The 18,077-nt window shown below is 44.7% G+C and overlaps 1 long non-coding RNA gene across 1 annotated transcript; it reads right to left on the bottom strand.

Annotated features, from left to right (window-relative positions):
- Positions 1-763: 763 nt before the first annotated feature.
- On the bottom strand, positions 764-17,978 carry LOC134337737 (uncharacterized). The gene is made up of 3 exons (XR_010016056.1): positions 17,872-17,978; positions 16,717-16,823; positions 764-1,864 (listed from the first exon to the last, which is right to left on the bottom strand). It is a non-coding gene; the product is annotated as an uncharacterized LOC134337737 (long non-coding RNA).
- Positions 17,979-18,077: the final 99 nt, after the last annotated feature.

The raw sequence follows: 18,077 nt of genomic DNA, 5'->3' as shown, positions 1-18,077 counted from the left end.
GGGATATAGATAGGGTAAATGCAAGCTGGCTCTTTCCATTGAGTTTCGGTGGGACTACAACTATAAATCATGGATTAAGGGTGAAAGCTAAAAAGTTTAAGGGGAACATGAGAGGAACCTTCTTCACTCGGAGGATTGTGACAGTGCAGAATGTGTTGCCAGCACAAATTGTGCACGTGAGGTCAATTTCAACAACTAAGATAAGATTCGATAGGTACATGAATTGTAGGGATATGGAGGGCTATGGTCCCAGTGCAGGCTGATGGGAGTAGGCAGTTTAAATGGTTTGGCATACACTAGATGGGCTGAAGTACCTGTTTCTGTGCTGTACTTCTCTATGATTCCATAATAAAAACACACAATAGATATAAGTACATAAGGTAGCTCATATACATAGATTTATTGTACATTCACAAAGTGACTCTAGGCACAGGAGTGTCTGTCTATCAGGTGACTGACAGGAAATGATAAAGTAGTGGTGGTAGGGGATGTGGAGGGATGGGCTAATGGGTTAAGGTGTTGATCGGCCTTATTGCTTGGGGGAAGTAACTGTTTCTGAATCTGGTGGTCCTGGCATGTATACTACATAGCCTCCTCCCTGATGGGATTGGGACAAACAGCACCACTTCATCTTTAACAAAACTGGCAAATCATAAGCATTTATCACAAGGGAAAGAGTCAGAATATTAATATAGAGCACTGCAGTGCAGAACAGGCCCTTCAGCCCACCTGCTCTGTGCCATCCATAAGATAAATCCAAACTAACCCCATCTGCCTGCACGTGATCCATGTCCCTCCATTTCCTGCCTGTTCATGTGCCTGCCTAATTGCCTCCTGCTGACCTACCACAGTCGTTTCTGTTTCCATCAATTCCCCTGGTAGTGCATTCCAGGAACCTACAATTTTCTGTGTAAAAATTAAACATTTGCATCATAAAAGGAAGGAGGAGAAGATGGCGACGTGACGCAGCGCGCGCAGCCGTTCTGAATTGATATCGATATGTGTTAACTAGGATGCCGTGCACAATCCTGATTTGATGGAGACAGCCGTGAGAAGCACGGAGGAACACCTGGAGAAACTTCTGAAATGCCCGCTTCGCTGCCACTGCTACTGTGCGATCGAGAATCTTCGGAGGGGAAGGCCCCAAATCCTCGGCTTTGCCTATTGCCTGTTGCCAGGGCCGGGGTCGAAGCGCTCGGCAGAGATGGTGCTCGGTGTCGGAGAGCTGGTCGGAGGATGGGAGTATTCGGACGGACTCGGAGTCAGACTGTGGTCGGATGCTTCCGGGATGCTGCATTGGCAAGTTTGCGGCGCTGGAGGTTCACCGTCTGTGTGAGATGATAGGACTTTCGAGAGACTTTGAGACTTTTACCGTGCCCATGGTCTGTTCTTATCAAATTACGGTATTGCTTTGCACTGTTGTAACTACATGTTATAACGTATGTGGTTTTTGTCAGTTTTTAAGTCGGTTTGTCATGTGTTTCTGTGATATCATTCTGGAAAAACATTGTATCATTTCTCAATGCATGCATTACTAAATGACAATAAAAGAGGACTGTGTGTCCTCATAATCTAAAACTAAATCCTCTTTAAAGTTTCCCCTTCTCACATTAAACCTGTCCCCTCCATTTCCATCCTGTCAAATTAATACCCCTCTTATTTTTATAAATTTCTATCAGGTCACCCCTCAGCCATTGATGTTCCTGAGAAAACAATTAAAGTTTGTATAACCTCTTCTTCTAGGCAACTTGCTGGTAAACCTCTTCTGCACCCTTTCCAAAGTCTCCACATCTTCCTTGTGTTGTAGCGCTCAGAACAGCACACAAGTGTGGCCTAGCCAAAGTTTTATACGGCAGAAGTGTAGCTGAAATAAAAGAGAAAATAAGGAATAAGAAAGCAGATCCCCGTGCATGCTCTGCCCAAACAAGAGCAACTTGTTAGCCTCCAACCTGATGGTTATGTCGGACCATGGCCTCTGCTTCTGCCACAGTGAGGGCACTGTCGGGTTGGAGGAGCAACACCTCATACTGTATTCCACTTAGATAGCCTCCAAACTGATGGCATGAATATTGATCTCTCTATCTTCAGGAATTAGTTCCCCTCCCCCTTCTTCAATTCCCCACTCTGACTTCTTACCGCTTCTCTTCAAATGCCTATCACCTCCCTCTGGTGCCCTTCCTCCTTCCCTTTCTCCCAAAGGCCACTCCTCTCATATAAGACTATTTCATCATGTGCCTCCAACTACCCCAAACCTCATCCTTAATAATCAAATCCAACATCTTCCCATCAGACTAACTGAATTATAATTTCCTTTTATGCCTCTTTCCTTTCTTGAAGAGTGCAAAGTGACATATGCAATTTTCCAGTCCTCTGGAACCATGCCAGAATCCATTGATTTTGTAAGATTATTACTAATGCCTCCACAATCTCTTCAGCCACCCCTTTCAGAACACGGGGGTGCAGGCCATCTAGTCTAGATGACTTATCTACCTTCAGACCTTTCAGTTTCCCAAGAACCTTCTCCGCAGTAATGGCAACTTCACATACTTCTAACCCTGTGACACTCTTGAATTTCCAGCATACTGCTAGTGTCTTCCATAGTGAAGACTGACGCAAAATATTTATTAATTTCTTCCACCATTTCCTTGTCCCCCATAACTACCCCTCCAGCAAAATTTTCCAGTGGCCCATACCTACGGTATCAAACTGGATCGAGAACTGAGCACAAAACAAACGCTAGACAATATCAGAATCAGGTTTATTATCACCGGCATGTGACGTGAAATTTGTTAACTTAGCCAGCAGCAGTTCAATGCAATACATAATGCAGAAGAAATAAAATAATAATAATAATAAGTAAATCAATTACAGTGTACGTATATTAACTAGATTAAAAATCATGAAAAAATACAGAAATAATATATACTAAGAAAAGTGAGGTCGTGTTCACGGATTCAATGTCCATTTAGGAATTAGATGGCAGAGGGGAAGAAGCTGTTCCTGAATCACTGAGTTTGTGCGTTCAGGTTCCTGTACCTCCCAGCTGATGATAACAGTGAGAAAAGGGCATGCCCTGGGTGCTGGAGGTCTTTAATAATAGACGCTGCCTTTCTGAGACACCACTCCTTGAAGATGTCCTGGGTATTTTGTAGGCTAGCACCCAAGATGGAGCTGACTAGATTTACAACCCAAGCAGCACCTCAGTTCAGGTGACCTTTTAAATACTCAGTTCTTGGTGCCCAAAACATGACTGCCAATTAGCAGGACCATCCTAAACCTTAAAGAGGCCATACCAGCTCTCTATACTCCAGAGTTAGAGCATCTAAATGCCAGAAGCCTGTACAGTTGGGAACGTCTTGTAAAAGGACCTCCTCCCCTACAGCCAACACCTGACGGCCCTGGCTGCTCAGAGAGGCAGTGATGGTAATCGTGGATGAGAGCTTCTCCCTCTCAAATTGCAGGGTGAGTTCTGTCATATTATGATCACTGGTCCCCTAAGGGTTCTTTTACCTTAAGCTCTCTAATCAATTCCAGTTCATTGCACAACACCCAATATGGAATAGCTGAATGCCTTAGCAAGGCATTTGATAAGGTACCCCGTGCAAGGCTTATTGAGAAAGTAAGGAGGCATGGGATCCAAGGGGATATTGCTTTGTGGATCCAGAACTGGCTTGCCCACAGAAGGCAAAAAGTGGTTTAGATGGGTCATATTCTGCACAGAGGCCAGTGACCAGTGGTATGCTTCAGGGACCTGTTTTCTGGGACCCTTACTCTTCAGGATTTTTATAAATGACCTGCATGAGGAAGTGGAGGGATGGATTAGTAAATTTGCTGATGGCACAAAGGTTGGGGGTGCTGTGGATAGTGTGGAGGGCTGTCAGAGGTTACAGCAGGACATTGATAGGATGCAAAACTGGGCTGAGAAGTGGCAGATAGAGTTCAACCCAGATAAGTGTGAGGTGGTTCATTTTGGTAGGTCAAATATGATGGCAGAATATAACATTAATGGTAAGACTCTTGGCAGTGTGGAGGATCAGCGGGATCTTGGGGTGCAAGTCCATAGGACACTCAAAGCTGCTACGCAGGTTGACTGTGTGGTTAAGAAGGTATACGGTGCATTAGCCTTCGTCAATCCTGGAATTGAGTTTAAGAGCCGAGAGGTAATGTTGCAGCTATATGGGACCCTGGTCAGACCCCACTTGGAGTACTGTGCTCAGTTCTGGTCACCTCACTACAGGAAGGATGTGGAAACCATAGAAAGGGTGCAGAGGAGATTTACAAGGATGTTGCCTGGATTGGGGAGCATGCCTTATGAGAACTTGGCCTAGGTTGAGTGAACTTGGCCTTTTCTCCTTGGAGCGATGGAGGATGAAAGGTGACCTGATAGAGGTGTATAAGATGATGAGAGGCATTTGTCGTGTGGATAGTCAGAAGCTTTTTCCCAGGGCTGAAATGGCTAGCATGAGAGGGCATAGTTTTAAGGTGCTTGGAAGTAGGTACAGAGGAGATGTCGGGATAAGTTTTTTACGCAGAGAGTGGTGAGTGCATGGAATGGGCTGCCGGCAACTGTGATGGAGGCGGAAACGATAGGGTCTTTTAAGAGACTCTTGGATGGATACATAGAGCTTAGAAAATAGAGGGCTGTGGGTAAGCTTAGGTAGATCTAAAGTAAGGACATATTCGACACAGCTTTGTGGGCCGAAGAGCCTGTATTGTGCTGTAGGCTTTCTATGTTTCTATGTTTCTGTCCCTTAGTGAGCTCAAGCATGCATAAGCTGCTGTAAAAAGCCATCTTGTAGGCATTCTCCAGGAAGAGGTACAGTCGACGTTTCAGGCCGAGACCCTTCGTCAGGACTAACTGAAAGAAGAGCTCTTGGCTCCATCCCTCCCCCTCCGGTCTTCTCCTATCATTTTGGATCTCCCCCTCCCCCTCCCATTTTCAAATCTCTTACTAGCTCTTCTTTCAGTTAGTCCTGACGAAGGGTCTCGGCCCAAAACGTCGACTGTACCTCTTCCTATAGATGCTGCCTGGCCTGCTGCATTCACCAGCAACTTTGATGTGTGTTGCTTGAATTTCCAGCATCTGTAGAATTCCTCGTGTTTGTAGGCATTCTACAAGTTTCCCCTCACCAACCTGATTTTCCCATATTGAAATCCTCCATGACTATCATAACATTATTGACATGCATTTTCTATCTCCCATTGTAATTTATAGCCAATGTCTTTGCTACTGTTTGGAGGTCTGTATATAACTCCCATCAGGGTCTTTTTATCCTTGTAGTTCCTTAGCTCTACCCACAACAATTCTATACCTTCGATCCTATGTCACCTCTTACTAATTTGATTTCATTTTTACCAACAGAGCCACCCCAACCCCTCTGCTACCTGCCTATCTTTTGATTCAATCTGTATCCTTGGATGTTAAGCTTCCAGCTGTAATTTTCTTTCAGCCACAAATTAGCGATGAAAGCGCGGGAGGGGGGAGCTGAGGGGGACTTTGGGGTTCCCATGTTTAATTGTCATTCATTCTTTGGGACACTCCTCTGTTTTCGTGGATGTTTGCGAAGAAAAAGCATTTCAGGATGTACATTGTATACATTTCTCTGACATTAATTTGACCTTTGAACCTTTGACTACAACATCATACATGCCAATCTTTAACTGTGCTACAAGTTCATCTACATTATTCCATGCACTCAATTATAATACCTTTAGTCTCGTATTCACCCTTTTCAATTTTGTCCGCCTTTTATATTGCGATTCATCCCATTTACTACAATTTTGCCCTATCAACAGCCTCTTTTTGCTAGCAGTCTCACTACACACTGCCTCTGTTTGTAAACCAACTACCCCATCCTTAGCACTACCACTCCAGTTCCTGTCCCCCTGCCAAATTAATTTAAACTCTCCCAAACATTTCAGCGATGAGGCAAGTGAGGTTATCCCCTTTGGTTCAGGAGCCTGATAGTTCAGTTGTACTAACTGTTCCTGAATCTGGTGGTGTGGGTCCTGAGGCTTCTGTACCTTCTTCCCGATGGCAGCAGTGAGGAGAGAGCATGTCCTCTGGGTAGTGGGGGTTCCCTGATAATGGATGCAGCTCCGCAGTGGCCGTATCCACTACTTATTTGTAGGATCTTCCGTTCAATGACATTGGTGCTTCCATACCAGACTGTGATGCAGCCAGTCAATATACTCTCCACTACACAATTATAAAAGTTTGTCAAAATTTTAGAAGTCATGCCAAATCTTCACAAATGAAGTAGAGGCACTACTGTGCTTTTTTCATAATTGCACTTATATGGTGGGCCCAGGAATGAGAACACTGAGGAATTTAAAGTTGCTGACCCTCTCCACTGCTGATCCTCCTATGAGGACTGGGTCGTGGACCTCTGATTTCATCCTGCTGAAGTCAACAATCAGCTCCTTGGTCTTGTTGACATTGAGTAAGAGGTTGATGTTGTAGCACCACTCAGCCAGATTTTCAATCTTCCTCCTATGTCACCACTTTTGATTCAGCCTACAACAGTGAAGACATCAATGAACTTAAATATAGCATTGGACCTGTGCTTAGCCACAGTCATAGGTGTAATGTGAGTAAAGCAGGGGGCTAAACACACAGCCTTGCGGTGCCCCAGTGCTGATTGTGGAGATGTTGTTGCCAATCTGAACTGACTGGGGTCTGCAAGTGAGGAAATCGGGGATCCAATTGCACAAGGAGGTATTGAGACCAAGGTCTTGAAGCTCATTGATCAGTTTTGAGGGGATGAATGCCAAGCTGTCGTCATTAAAGAGCATCCTGATGTTTTACTGTCTAGATGCTCCAGGGTTGAGTGAAGGGCCAGTGAGATGGCATCTGCCGTGGACCTGTTGTGCCGGTAGGCAAATTGGAGCAGATCCAAGTCGCTTCTCAGGCAGGAGTTGATATGCTTCATCATCAACCTCTCAAAACTCTTCATCACTGTGGGTGTAAATGCTCCTGGGTGCTTGAAACAGGTGGGTACCTCAGACTGCCAAAGAGAGAGGTTAAAGGTCTCAGTAAATACTCCAGCAAGTGGATCAACACACGTCTTTAGTATTTGGCCAGGTACTGTGTCTTGCCCAGATGCTTTTCATGGGTTCACCCTCCCGAAGGCTGCTCTCACGTCGGTCTCAGAGATTGAAATTATAAGACCATCAGGGGCTATGGGAGTTTGTAATAGTCCCTCCATGTGTTGACACTTGAAGCGAGCATAGAAGGCATTGAGCTCATCTGGAAGCAAAACCCTGTTGTCACCAATGTTGCTTGATTTCACTTTGCAACTGGTGACAACATTCAAGCCCTGCCACAGCTGTCCAGCATCCTTCAGTGATTCAAGTTTAGTCCAGCATTGCCACTTTGCCCGTGAGATGGCTTTCCAGAGATCGTACCTGGACCTCTTGTAACTTTCTTGGTCACCAGACTTGAAAGTCTCTGATCTGGCCTTCAGCAGATTGTGGATCTCATGGTTCATCCAGGGCTTCTGGTTGGGAAAGACTGAATGATTTTGTGGGGACACATTTGTCTGCAGCTGCTTTTTTAAAGTCCATGACAACCATGGTGTATCCATTCAGGTCACAGATGAGTCCTAGAACACGGCCCTGTCCACCGACTCGAAGCAATCCCATAGCTGTTCTCTGCCTCCCATGACCTCCTCTTTGTTGTCCTAATCTCTGGAGCTTTATTCTTTAGTCTTTGCTTGTATGCAGATAGGAGGACAGCCATGTTAACAGATTTCCTGAAATGTGGTCTGCGCATGGAATATTAGGCATTCCTTATTTGAATATAACAGTGGTCTAGTGTGTTGGGACCTGTGGTACAACAGGTTATATAGTGGTGGTAACTGGCTAGGGTTTTCTTCAAACAAGCCTGATTGAAGTCCCCGACTATGATTTGAAATGCATCGGGATGGATTGCTCCCCGTCTGAAGAAGGCATCAGGCAGTATCTCAAGCACTTGATTATAGTCAGTGACAGGTGGTAAGTGAATTCGGGTGAGGATCACGGATGAAAACCCATCCACAGGGTGGTCAGTATGTGGAGTGAGGAGTATGCCAAAGGAAGTGTGCAGAATCAGAATCAGCTTTATTATCACCGAGATATGTTGTGAAATCTGTTGTTCTGTGCCAGCAGTACAGTGCAAGAAATAAAAATGTTACAATAAATAAATAATACGAAATAGGAATAAGGTAGTGCTGATGGAACATTCATAGATCTGGTGGCAGAGGGGAAGAGTGTGGGTGCTCAAGTTCCTGTATGTCCTTCCTGATGGTAGTAATGAGAAGAGAGCATGGCTGGGATGGTGAGGGTCCTTTAATGATGGCTGCTTCTTCATAACCATCTTTTGAAGATGTCCTCATGTTGGGAATGGTTATGCTCATGATGGAGCTGGCTATGATTGCCTACAGCCCCCTGCAGCACCTTGCAATCCTGTGCATTGGAGTCTCCGTACAAGGCAGTGATGCAACCAGCAGAACACTCTCCACTGTAGAAATTTGCCAGTTTTTGGTGGCATACAAATCTCCTCCAACTACTAATGAAGTATTGACGCTGGAATGGTGTCTGCATGATTACATCTGAAGAGAGAGAGAGGGAGAGAGGGAGGGAGGGAGAGAGAGAGGGGGTGAGGGAAGGAGAGAGAGAGGGGGGAGGGAGGGAGAGAGGAAGAGAGAAGGGGGGAGGGAGGGAGAGAGAGACAGAGAGAGGGAGAGAGGGAGGGAGGGAGAGAGAGAGAGAGGGAGGGAGGGAGAGAGAGAGGGGGTGAGGGAGGGAGAGAGAGGGGGGAGGGAGGGAGAGAGGGAGAGAGAGAGAGGGGGGAGGGAGGGAGAGAGAGGGAGAGAGAGAGAGGGGGGAGGGAGGGAGAGAGAGGGAGAGAGAGGGAGAGAGGGAGGGAGGGAGAGAGAGAGAGAGGGAGGGAGGGAGAGAGAGAGGGGGTGAGGGAGGGAGAGAGAGACAGAGAGAGAGGGAGAGAGGGAGGGAGGGAGAGAGAGAGGGAGTGAGGGAGGGAGAGAGGGGGAGAGAGAGAGAGAGAGAGAGAGAGAGAGAGGGGGGGGGCCAGGGGGAGGAGAAAGGAGAAGGCAGTCAGAGTGCCAAGTCTCTTGTTGATAATATGCAAGTGAATGTGATAAGTATGCTGTGCTTATTGGTTAATGTGATTTTACTATATTGTAGGCATGCCTGCAATTCAATTAAATTTAAACCAGAATGATGTTATAATCTAAATCATGATTAAAATAGCAGTTAGCACAACACCATTACAGCTTGGGGAGTCAAAAGTTCGGAGTTCAATCCCGGTGTCCTCTGTAAGAAGTCTGCGTGTCCTTCCTGTGACACATGGGCTTCCTCCCCAGTCAAAAAACATACCAATTAGTAGGTTAATAGTGAGCAATTTCAGGTTCCTGGGTGTCAAGATCTCTGAGGATCTAACGTAATCCCAACATATCGATGCAGCTAAAAAGGCAAGACAGCAGCTATATTTCATCAAAATTGCTGGTGAACGCAAGCAGGCCAGGCAGCATCTCTAGGAAGAGGTACAGGCGACGTTTCGGGCCGAGACCCTTCGTCAGGACTAACTGAAGGAAGAGCTAGTAAGAGATTTGAAAGTGGGAGGGGGAGAGGGAGATCCAAAATGATAGGAGAAGACAGGAGGGGGAGGGATGGAGCCAAGAGCTGGACAGGTGATTGGCAAAAGGGATATGAGAGGATCATGGGACAGGAGGCCCAGGGAGAAGGAAAAGGTGGGGGGAACCCAGAGGATGGGCAAGGGGTATAGTCAGAGGGACAGAGGGAGAAAGAGAGAGAGAGAGAGAGAGAAAGAATGTGTGTATATAAATAATGGATGGGGTACGAGGGGGAGGTGGGGCATTAGCGGAAGTTAGAGAAGTCAATGTTCATGCCATCATTTTGGATCTCTTTCTTCCCCTTCCACTTTCAAATCTCTTACTAGCTCTTCCTTCAGTTAGTCCCGACAAAGGGTCTCGGCCCGAAACGTCGACTGTACCTCTTTCTAGAGATGCTGCCTGGTCTGCTGCGTTCACCAGCAACTTTGATGTGCGTTGCTTGAATTTCCAGCATTTGCAGAATTCCTCGTGTTTGCGGCTATATTTCATTAAGAGTATGAAGAGATTGGGTTTGTCAACGAAAACACTCAAAAACTTCTATAGATGTACTGTGAAGATCATTCAGACAGGCTGTATCACTGTCTGGTATGGGGTGGGGCTACTGCACAGGACCGCAAGAAGCTACAGAAAGTTGTAAAATTAGTCAGCTTCATCTTGGGTATTAGCCTCCATAGTACCCAAGACATCTTCAAGGAGCGGTGCCTCAGAAAGGCAATGTCCATTATTAAGGGACCCCATCACCCAGGTCATGCCCTCTTCTCATTTTTACTGTCAGGAAAGAGGTACAGAAGTCTGAAGGCACACACCCAGTGATTCAGGAACAGCTTCTTCCCCTCTGCCATCCGATTCCGAAATGGACATTGAACCCATGAATGCTAACTCACTTTTTAGTAACTATATATAAATTATTGTTTTTGTGCTATTTTTAATCTATTATACAGTATATATATATTTACTATAATTGATTTACTTACTTATTTCCTTTATTTATCTTTCTGCATTGAACTGCTGCGAAGTTAATAAATTTCACAACACTTGCCAGCGATAATGAAGCTGATTCTGATTGTGATTCATTGTAAATTGTCCTGTGATTAGGCAGGGTTAAACAGGCAGGTTGCTGGGCAGCGCGGCTCGTTACGCCAGAGGGACCTGTTCCGTACTGCAGTCTCTAAAAATAAAAACAAACCAAATAGCCTGGCCCAAGATTGTACTTTGTTACATTAAATCATGTTCGTAATAGGCGTTCGTTTACACTGTTCTACAAACAAAAGAAAATAATATTGTTTCACTGTATGTGCTCACAGCAATAAATCAGATTTTTCCGTCAGCTGTCTTGTACACTCCATGCTCTCAGAGAACGTGTCAAATTAAAAGCACAATCCTATTGTTCAGCAAGTCTGTCTATTATTTAATTTATATTGTAATCATGGATGTAAAGCCAAATACTTTCTGCACTATAAGTTTAAAGTTCAAACTATATTTATAAACAAAGTACATTTATGTCACCATGTCCAACACTGAGATTCATTTTCTTGCAGGCATTCACAGTAAATACAAAAGAAACACAATAGAATCAAAGAAAAACCACTTATAACAAGACAAACAACCAACATGCAAAAGACAACAAACTGTGCAAATACAAAAAGAAATATAATAATAAATAGATAAGCAATAAATATCGAGAACATGAGATAAAGAGTCCTTGAAAGTGAGACTTTGGATAGAGGGAACAGTTTAGTGACGGGGTGAGTGAAGTTATCCCCTCTGGTTAAAAATCCTGAGGTTTGAAGGGTAATAACTCTTCCTGAATTTGGTGGTGTGAGTCCTGAGATTCCTATACCTCTTTCGCGATGGCAGCAGCGAGAAGAGAGGACGGCCTGGATGGTGGGGTCCTTGCTGATGGATGCTGAGAGGATGGGCATGAGGGCATATTTATATATGTATGAAATTAATACAAGGAAGAGGGAGAGGCTAACTGACAGCATTGGTTTAGACTGTATAATTGTTATTTTCCTTGTAGATGAACTTTCTTATGCTTGTTTGCATTTTATATAGTTACCTATGTATGTGCAATTGTTCAGTATGTTTCCTAGTGGTTACAGTTCTTCTGTCTCTTTCTGGAAGCTTCTTGGGTATCACATTATTTGAATAGGAGCTATCTGATTGGTAACTCTTATCTACAAAATTTGAATAGTATTTATTGCTGGTATAATACCCTGGTTAAGATTTCTACTGCTAAGGCTGTGGGGTATTTCATTTAGTGGCTTTCTGTAAAAGCAGAGTGTCCTGCTGGTAGAATGTTTTGGTTTTGACTAAAGATAAGGGGCTATAACATTCAACTTAGGAATGTTGTGTCAGCCAATCAGGATGGTGGAATTGGAAGAAGGTTCTGGAGATAGCTGGGCAGAGAGAAATCTGTGACAAACACTGGTGGGGTTCATGGTCTTTTTGGTGGGAGATGCAGGGAAGATAAGATCAGGAGAGACAGCCGTAGGATTCGATCCGACGGAAAGATGCGATTGCAAGGAGTTCTTTGCAAGTCAAAGGAGTCCAAGATGGAAAGCTCTACTGGTGATTGGTGATGAGAGTCCTGACGAAGGGTCTCAGCCTGAAACGTCGACTGTACCTCTTCCTAGAGATGCTGCCTGGCCTGCTGCGTTCACCAGCAACTTTGATGTGCGTTGCTTGAATTTCCAGCATCTGCAGAATTCCTCGTGTTTGCGTTTTCTTTCTCTTAATAACTTTTGATAAAGCTGGAATTAGTAAATACACTTTCCTTATAATTGTATGTGATGTACAATCTGTTTTTTCTTGCCAACTGATAATTGCATATGGGTAGTATTTACACAGCATTTGCTCAAATCGTGGTAAAGTTAAGCGGAACATCCGAACTTCCTTGTTTGGTTGAACCCCAAATCACACCGACCCTGGACAAATATTGTTTATGATAATGACTTTTTCACCGCTATGTCACGTGGCCATTAGCAAAGCCAGCCAACGAGCCAAGTTTGCATATGAGCCCGGTGAGGGGGCTGGTAACAACTTGGTATAGGAAGGCTAAACCACAGTGCATCAATCTTTTTGCTTCCTCTCTTGCCTTTTCCTTCCCTCACTACTAAGCTCTGCTTTCGCTGCTCTATTCTCCCAATCTTTTTGTTCTCTTAGCACTTAATAAGTGACCATATGCAACAAGTTTTATGCCTCATTTTTGACTTCTGACCAAAAACATCAGCATCTAACAGCACTGGTGTGAAAGAGAGCTGAGCATTGAAAGGAAATTCATTGGTGTTCTGTGTCTGATTGGACAAAGCAGGCTTTTCAAAACTAGTTTCTTCAGAGGCAAGAATGGAATTCATTGCCCATCCCTATCTGCCCTGTGACCATTAGCCCCCGTCCAACCTATGTGTTGTTTGTATTTCCACAGCACTAACTTTGAGAAGGGAAGAATCAATGAGAGAATATTGAAGTTTGACACAGCTTATCCACCAGATACCAGACAAGAATCAGCCATGCTTGGTGTGAGATTGGAATCACACACAGAACAAAATAGTACAAAACTGGAACAGGCCTTTCAGCCCAAATATCAAATGACCACTAAACTAATGCCTTTTGCCTACATGATGTCCATATCTCTCCATTTCCTCATGCACCTTTCTAAGATTTTTGCCTTATTTGTCTCTATCGCCACCCCAGGTAGCACATTTTAGGCACCCATCCTGCTTGTGTAAAAAAAAATTGCCCCACACATCTCTTTGAAGTTAGCCCCTCTCACCTTAAATGCGTATCCTCTGGTATTAGACATTTCAACCCTAGGAAAAAAATACTGTCTGCCTACTCTACCTATGTCACAAAGGTGGGGAGCAAGGGTGGACCCAAATGCAAGACACATCTTGTGAGGTTAACTTAAATTGAGTTTATTGCTCATTACAAGGAGAGCAAAGCAGAAGCAGGAATAGCGTAATGGACAAGGACTTGGGCCCTGGACTAGGCTGGGACTAAGGGTCTGGGCTAGGACTCGGAATCACAGACCTCGGGGCTAGGACTTGATACTTGAAGCTGCCAGGGCCAGGACTTGATACTTGAACCCCGCCCCCCCAGAGCCAGGACTTGATACTTGAAGCCTCCGGAGCCAGGAACTCTTCATATTCACGGGACAGACTCAGACACAGGACATAAAACACTGAGCCGGGAATCCTCCTTAGACACAGGACAGAGTCAGGACTCTACTTGACACAGGGTCAGGACCCTTCCAGGGTACAGGGCCGGGACCCCTTTTAGACGCATGACATGGATACGGAGACCACACAATGATGGACAGAACTATAACTGGGCTCCAGTACGCTCCAAGCCGCAGCGAGCTTTTGACTCACCCCGGCGGGTTAACTTTGACGGACCCGCTCTGGCAAGAGAAGGCGGCTTGCTGGCACTTGCTTTGGGGAGAGACTAGGCTTGCTCTGGCCAGATCACATTGGCTCACAGTACCTTCAGTGACTTTGTTAACGCTCTCGCGCTGAACAGCTGAAAGCCGGAGACTTATAAACTGCCGGTTCAGCCGAGAGTAAATTGCCTCCAATCACCAAGCCCGAGGGACACGGGAAAACAGGGAACCAAAGGGAAACAGGGAGTCAACCGTCCGGATTGTAACACATACAAAGTAAATTTAAAGGGTACCTGATCCGGACCATGACAACCTATGCCTCTCATAATCCTATGAACCTCTATCAGATCTCTCCTCAGCTCCGCTGCTCCAGAAAAAATAACCTATGTCTGACCAGACCATGTAAAGATGGCAGGTATCCAACGGATAAATAGATTTTTTGAGCCAAGCCTCAAGAAGGCAGCATTCATCATTAGGGACCCCCATCACTCAGGTCATGCCTTGTTCTCATCGCTACCGTCAGGTAGGAGGTATGGAAGCCTGAAGGCACACACTCAGTGATTCAGGAAAAGCTTCTTTCCCTCTGCCATCCAATTACTGAATGGACATTGAACCCTTCCACATGACCTCACTACTTTTTTATTCCTATTTTGTACTGCTCATTTAGCTATTGTATTATATATAAATACTTACTGTAACTCATGTTTCTTCTTATATATTGCACTGTACTGCTGCCCCAAGACAACTAATTTCATGACATATGCCAGCGGTATTAAACGTGATTCTGATACCTTCAGCACCACTTCATCTTTCCACCCAGCCACAGCAAGGATAGGAATCCCCTGATCTCAGCAAGAGGGTAGGTAAGGAAAGAGTAGGTCCCCTTAGGGACCAGCAGGGAAATCATGTGTAGAGCCTAAAAGGATGCTCCTCGTCGTTACTCACATGGGTGAAGGTAAAAGCAGCTGGAGAGTTTGGGGTTATTCTGATATTCTGGATCATGTCAGATCCAAAAGGATCCTAGATATGAGGAAGTGTTACGGATATTGGCGCACATTCAATTAGACCAGTGCGAGGTAATGCATTTTAAGAGGTCAAATCCTGGCAGGAGGTATATAGTAAAATGGCAAGGGCCTCAGGAACATTGATGTACAGAGACAGAGCTGGGGGGGGTGGGGGGAGAGGTTGAATAGTTCAGAAAATCGCACAGAGTTGAGTTAATGAAATGGACATTTGGCATTGTCAGAGGAAAGCATCCATCATCAGGGACCCCCACCACCCAGGCCATGCTCTCTTCTCACTGTGGCCATCAGGAAGAAGGTACAGGAGCCTCAGGACCTGCCCCACCAGGTTCAGGAACAGTTATTACCCCTCAACCATCAGGCTCTTGAACCAGAGGGGATAATTTCACTCACCACCACCCCCCCCCCCCATCACTGAACTGTTCCCAAAACTCTATGGGGTTACTTTCAAGGACTCTTCATCTCATGTTCTTGACATTTATTGTTTATTTATTTATTATTAGTGTAGGCACGTGGCCAAGTGGTTAAGGTATTGAACTAGCAACCTGAAGGTCGTGAGTTCGAGCCCCAGCTGAGGGAACGTGTTGTGTTCTTGAGCAAGGCACTTAACCACACATTGCTCTGCGACGACACTGGTGCCAAGCTGTATGGGCCCTAATGCCCTTCCCTTGGACAACATCAATGTCATGGAGAGGAGAGACTTGCAGCATGGGCAACTGCTGGTCTTCCATACAACCTTGCCCAGGCCTGCGCCCTGGAGAGTGAAGACTTTCCAGGCACAGATCCATGGTCTCGCAAGACTAATGGATGCCTTTAAATTTACTATTGTTATTTCTATTTTTTAACCATATAACAATTACAGCACGGAAACAGGCCATCTCGGCCCTTCTAGTCCGTGCTGAACTCTTACCCTATCTTATTCCCACCGACCTGCACTCAGCCCATAACCCTCCATTCCTTTCCTGTCCATATATCTATCCAATTTAACTTTAAATGACAACATAGAACCTGCCTCAACCACTTCTGCTGGAAGCTCGTTCCACACAGCTACCACTCTCTGAGTAAAGAAGTTCCCCCTCATGTTACCCCTAAACTTTTGTCCTCTAATTCTCAAACCATGCCCTCTTGTTTGAATCTTCCCCACTCTCGATGGAAAAAGTCTAACCACGTCAACCCTATCAATCCCCCTCATAATTTTAAACACCTCTATCAAATCTCCCCTCAACCTTCTACGCGCCAAAGAATAAAGACCTAACTTGTTCAACCTTTCTCTGTAACTTAGGAGATGAAACCCAGACAACATTTTAGTAAACCTCCTCTGTACTCTCTCAATTTTATTGACATCCTTCCTATAATTCGGTGACCAGAACTGTACACAATACTCCAGATTTGGCCTTATACAAATTCAACATTACATCCCAACTCCTATACTCAATGCTCTGATTAATAAAGGCCAGCAAACCATCTTTTTTTTCCTGTTTCTGTTTTTATTCGCACAGTTTATTGGGTTTTTCTTTGCATATTAGTTGTTGCCTACCCTGTTGGGTGAGGTCTTTCATTGATTCTATCGTGTTTCTTGTACTTACTGCGGTTGCCTGCAATAGAATGAAACTCAGGGTTGTATATGGTGACATATATGCACTTTGATAATAAATTTACCATAATTGTGATCTTTGCTTACCTTCGTATATCAAGACACTGAGTGTACGATTTGGGCTGTCATGTTACAGCTGTAAAAGACATTGGTCATGCTGCATCAGGAGTATTTGTACAGTTCTGGTCACCACCCTAAAGGAAGGATGGAGTAGGATTAGATAGTTCAAAAAAGATACACCAGGATGTTACCCGGAACAGCGGTGCTTTAGTTATAAGGACAGATTGAGTAGGCTAGGTTTTTTCTCATCGCAGTGTAGGAGGCTAAAGGATCAAATATAGAGGTTTATAAGATTATGAGGGAAAGAGTAGATACTTAGTCTTTTTCACATGGCATGTGAGTCTGAAACTCCAGTGCACAAGATTAGGATGAATGGGGAGAAAAAAGTAAAAGGAAGCTTGAGGGGCAAAATTTCACAAAGATTCAAGATTGTTTAGTGCAGTTTGTTGTTTAGTTTTTGCACATTGGTTGTCGTCCGTCCTGTTGGGTGAGGTCTTTCACCTATTCTATTTTGTTTCTTGTATTTACTGCCATTGCCCACAAGAAAATGAATCTCAGGATTGTATATGGTGACATATATATTTACTTTGATAATAAACTTACTTTGCACTTTGATTTCCAGTACACAAGTGTCACTCTGGATCCAATGCAGCACAAAAAATACAGTAAGATAAAGAACACAATAATTTTTAAAAATGCAGTAAATATAAATACATAAAAGATAGCTTATATATAGATTGATTGTATGTCCATAAATTGACACTAGGCACGAGTGTCTGTACATAAAGTGATTCTGACAGGAAGTGGTGGTGGGGAGCAGCCTTACTGCTTGGGGAAAGTCGGTTTTTGAGTCTGATGGTCCCGGTGTGGATGCCACGTACCTCCTCCCTTACAGGACTGAGACAAACAGTCCAGGAGCAGGGTGTGTGGGCTTCTTCATGATGTTACTGGCCCTTTTCCAGCACCTTTTTGTATATGCGGTGGTTATATATTATAAAGTGGTAGATAACATGCCAAATGCATCTAGGATGGAGACCTTCATCAGCACTCCTGATCAGACAGGGGACAGGGCGACGGTCAAGAGGCATTTCGGCAATGGAAACAATGACAAGGATGGACGGACAACACCGGCGCCTGATTCTCATTGAACGGCGTTTCTTCTGATCACTTTATCTTCTTTACCTCGGAAACATGATTTACTACAGGCCTTTCCTAACTTTTCAGTTTCGAGAAATATAAAATAAGTCTCATTAAAACTTTGAATTTCTTCCGACGTGCGCCAAGTCGCCGTGACGTCACGGAACGAAAGCGCGGAGGCAGATGGATCCGTGATCGACACCTGTGTGCGCCGATCAGCGCCCAGTCCCTGGACAAAGGCCGGAGGACGC

This window comes from Mobula hypostoma, chromosome 25 (genome assembly GCF_963921235.1).
Source record: "Mobula hypostoma chromosome 25, sMobHyp1.1, whole genome shotgun sequence".
Classification (NCBI taxonomy): domain Eukaryota; kingdom Metazoa; phylum Chordata; class Chondrichthyes; order Myliobatiformes; family Myliobatidae; genus Mobula; species Mobula hypostoma.
This window is presented reverse-complemented; position numbering and strand designations above follow the sequence as displayed.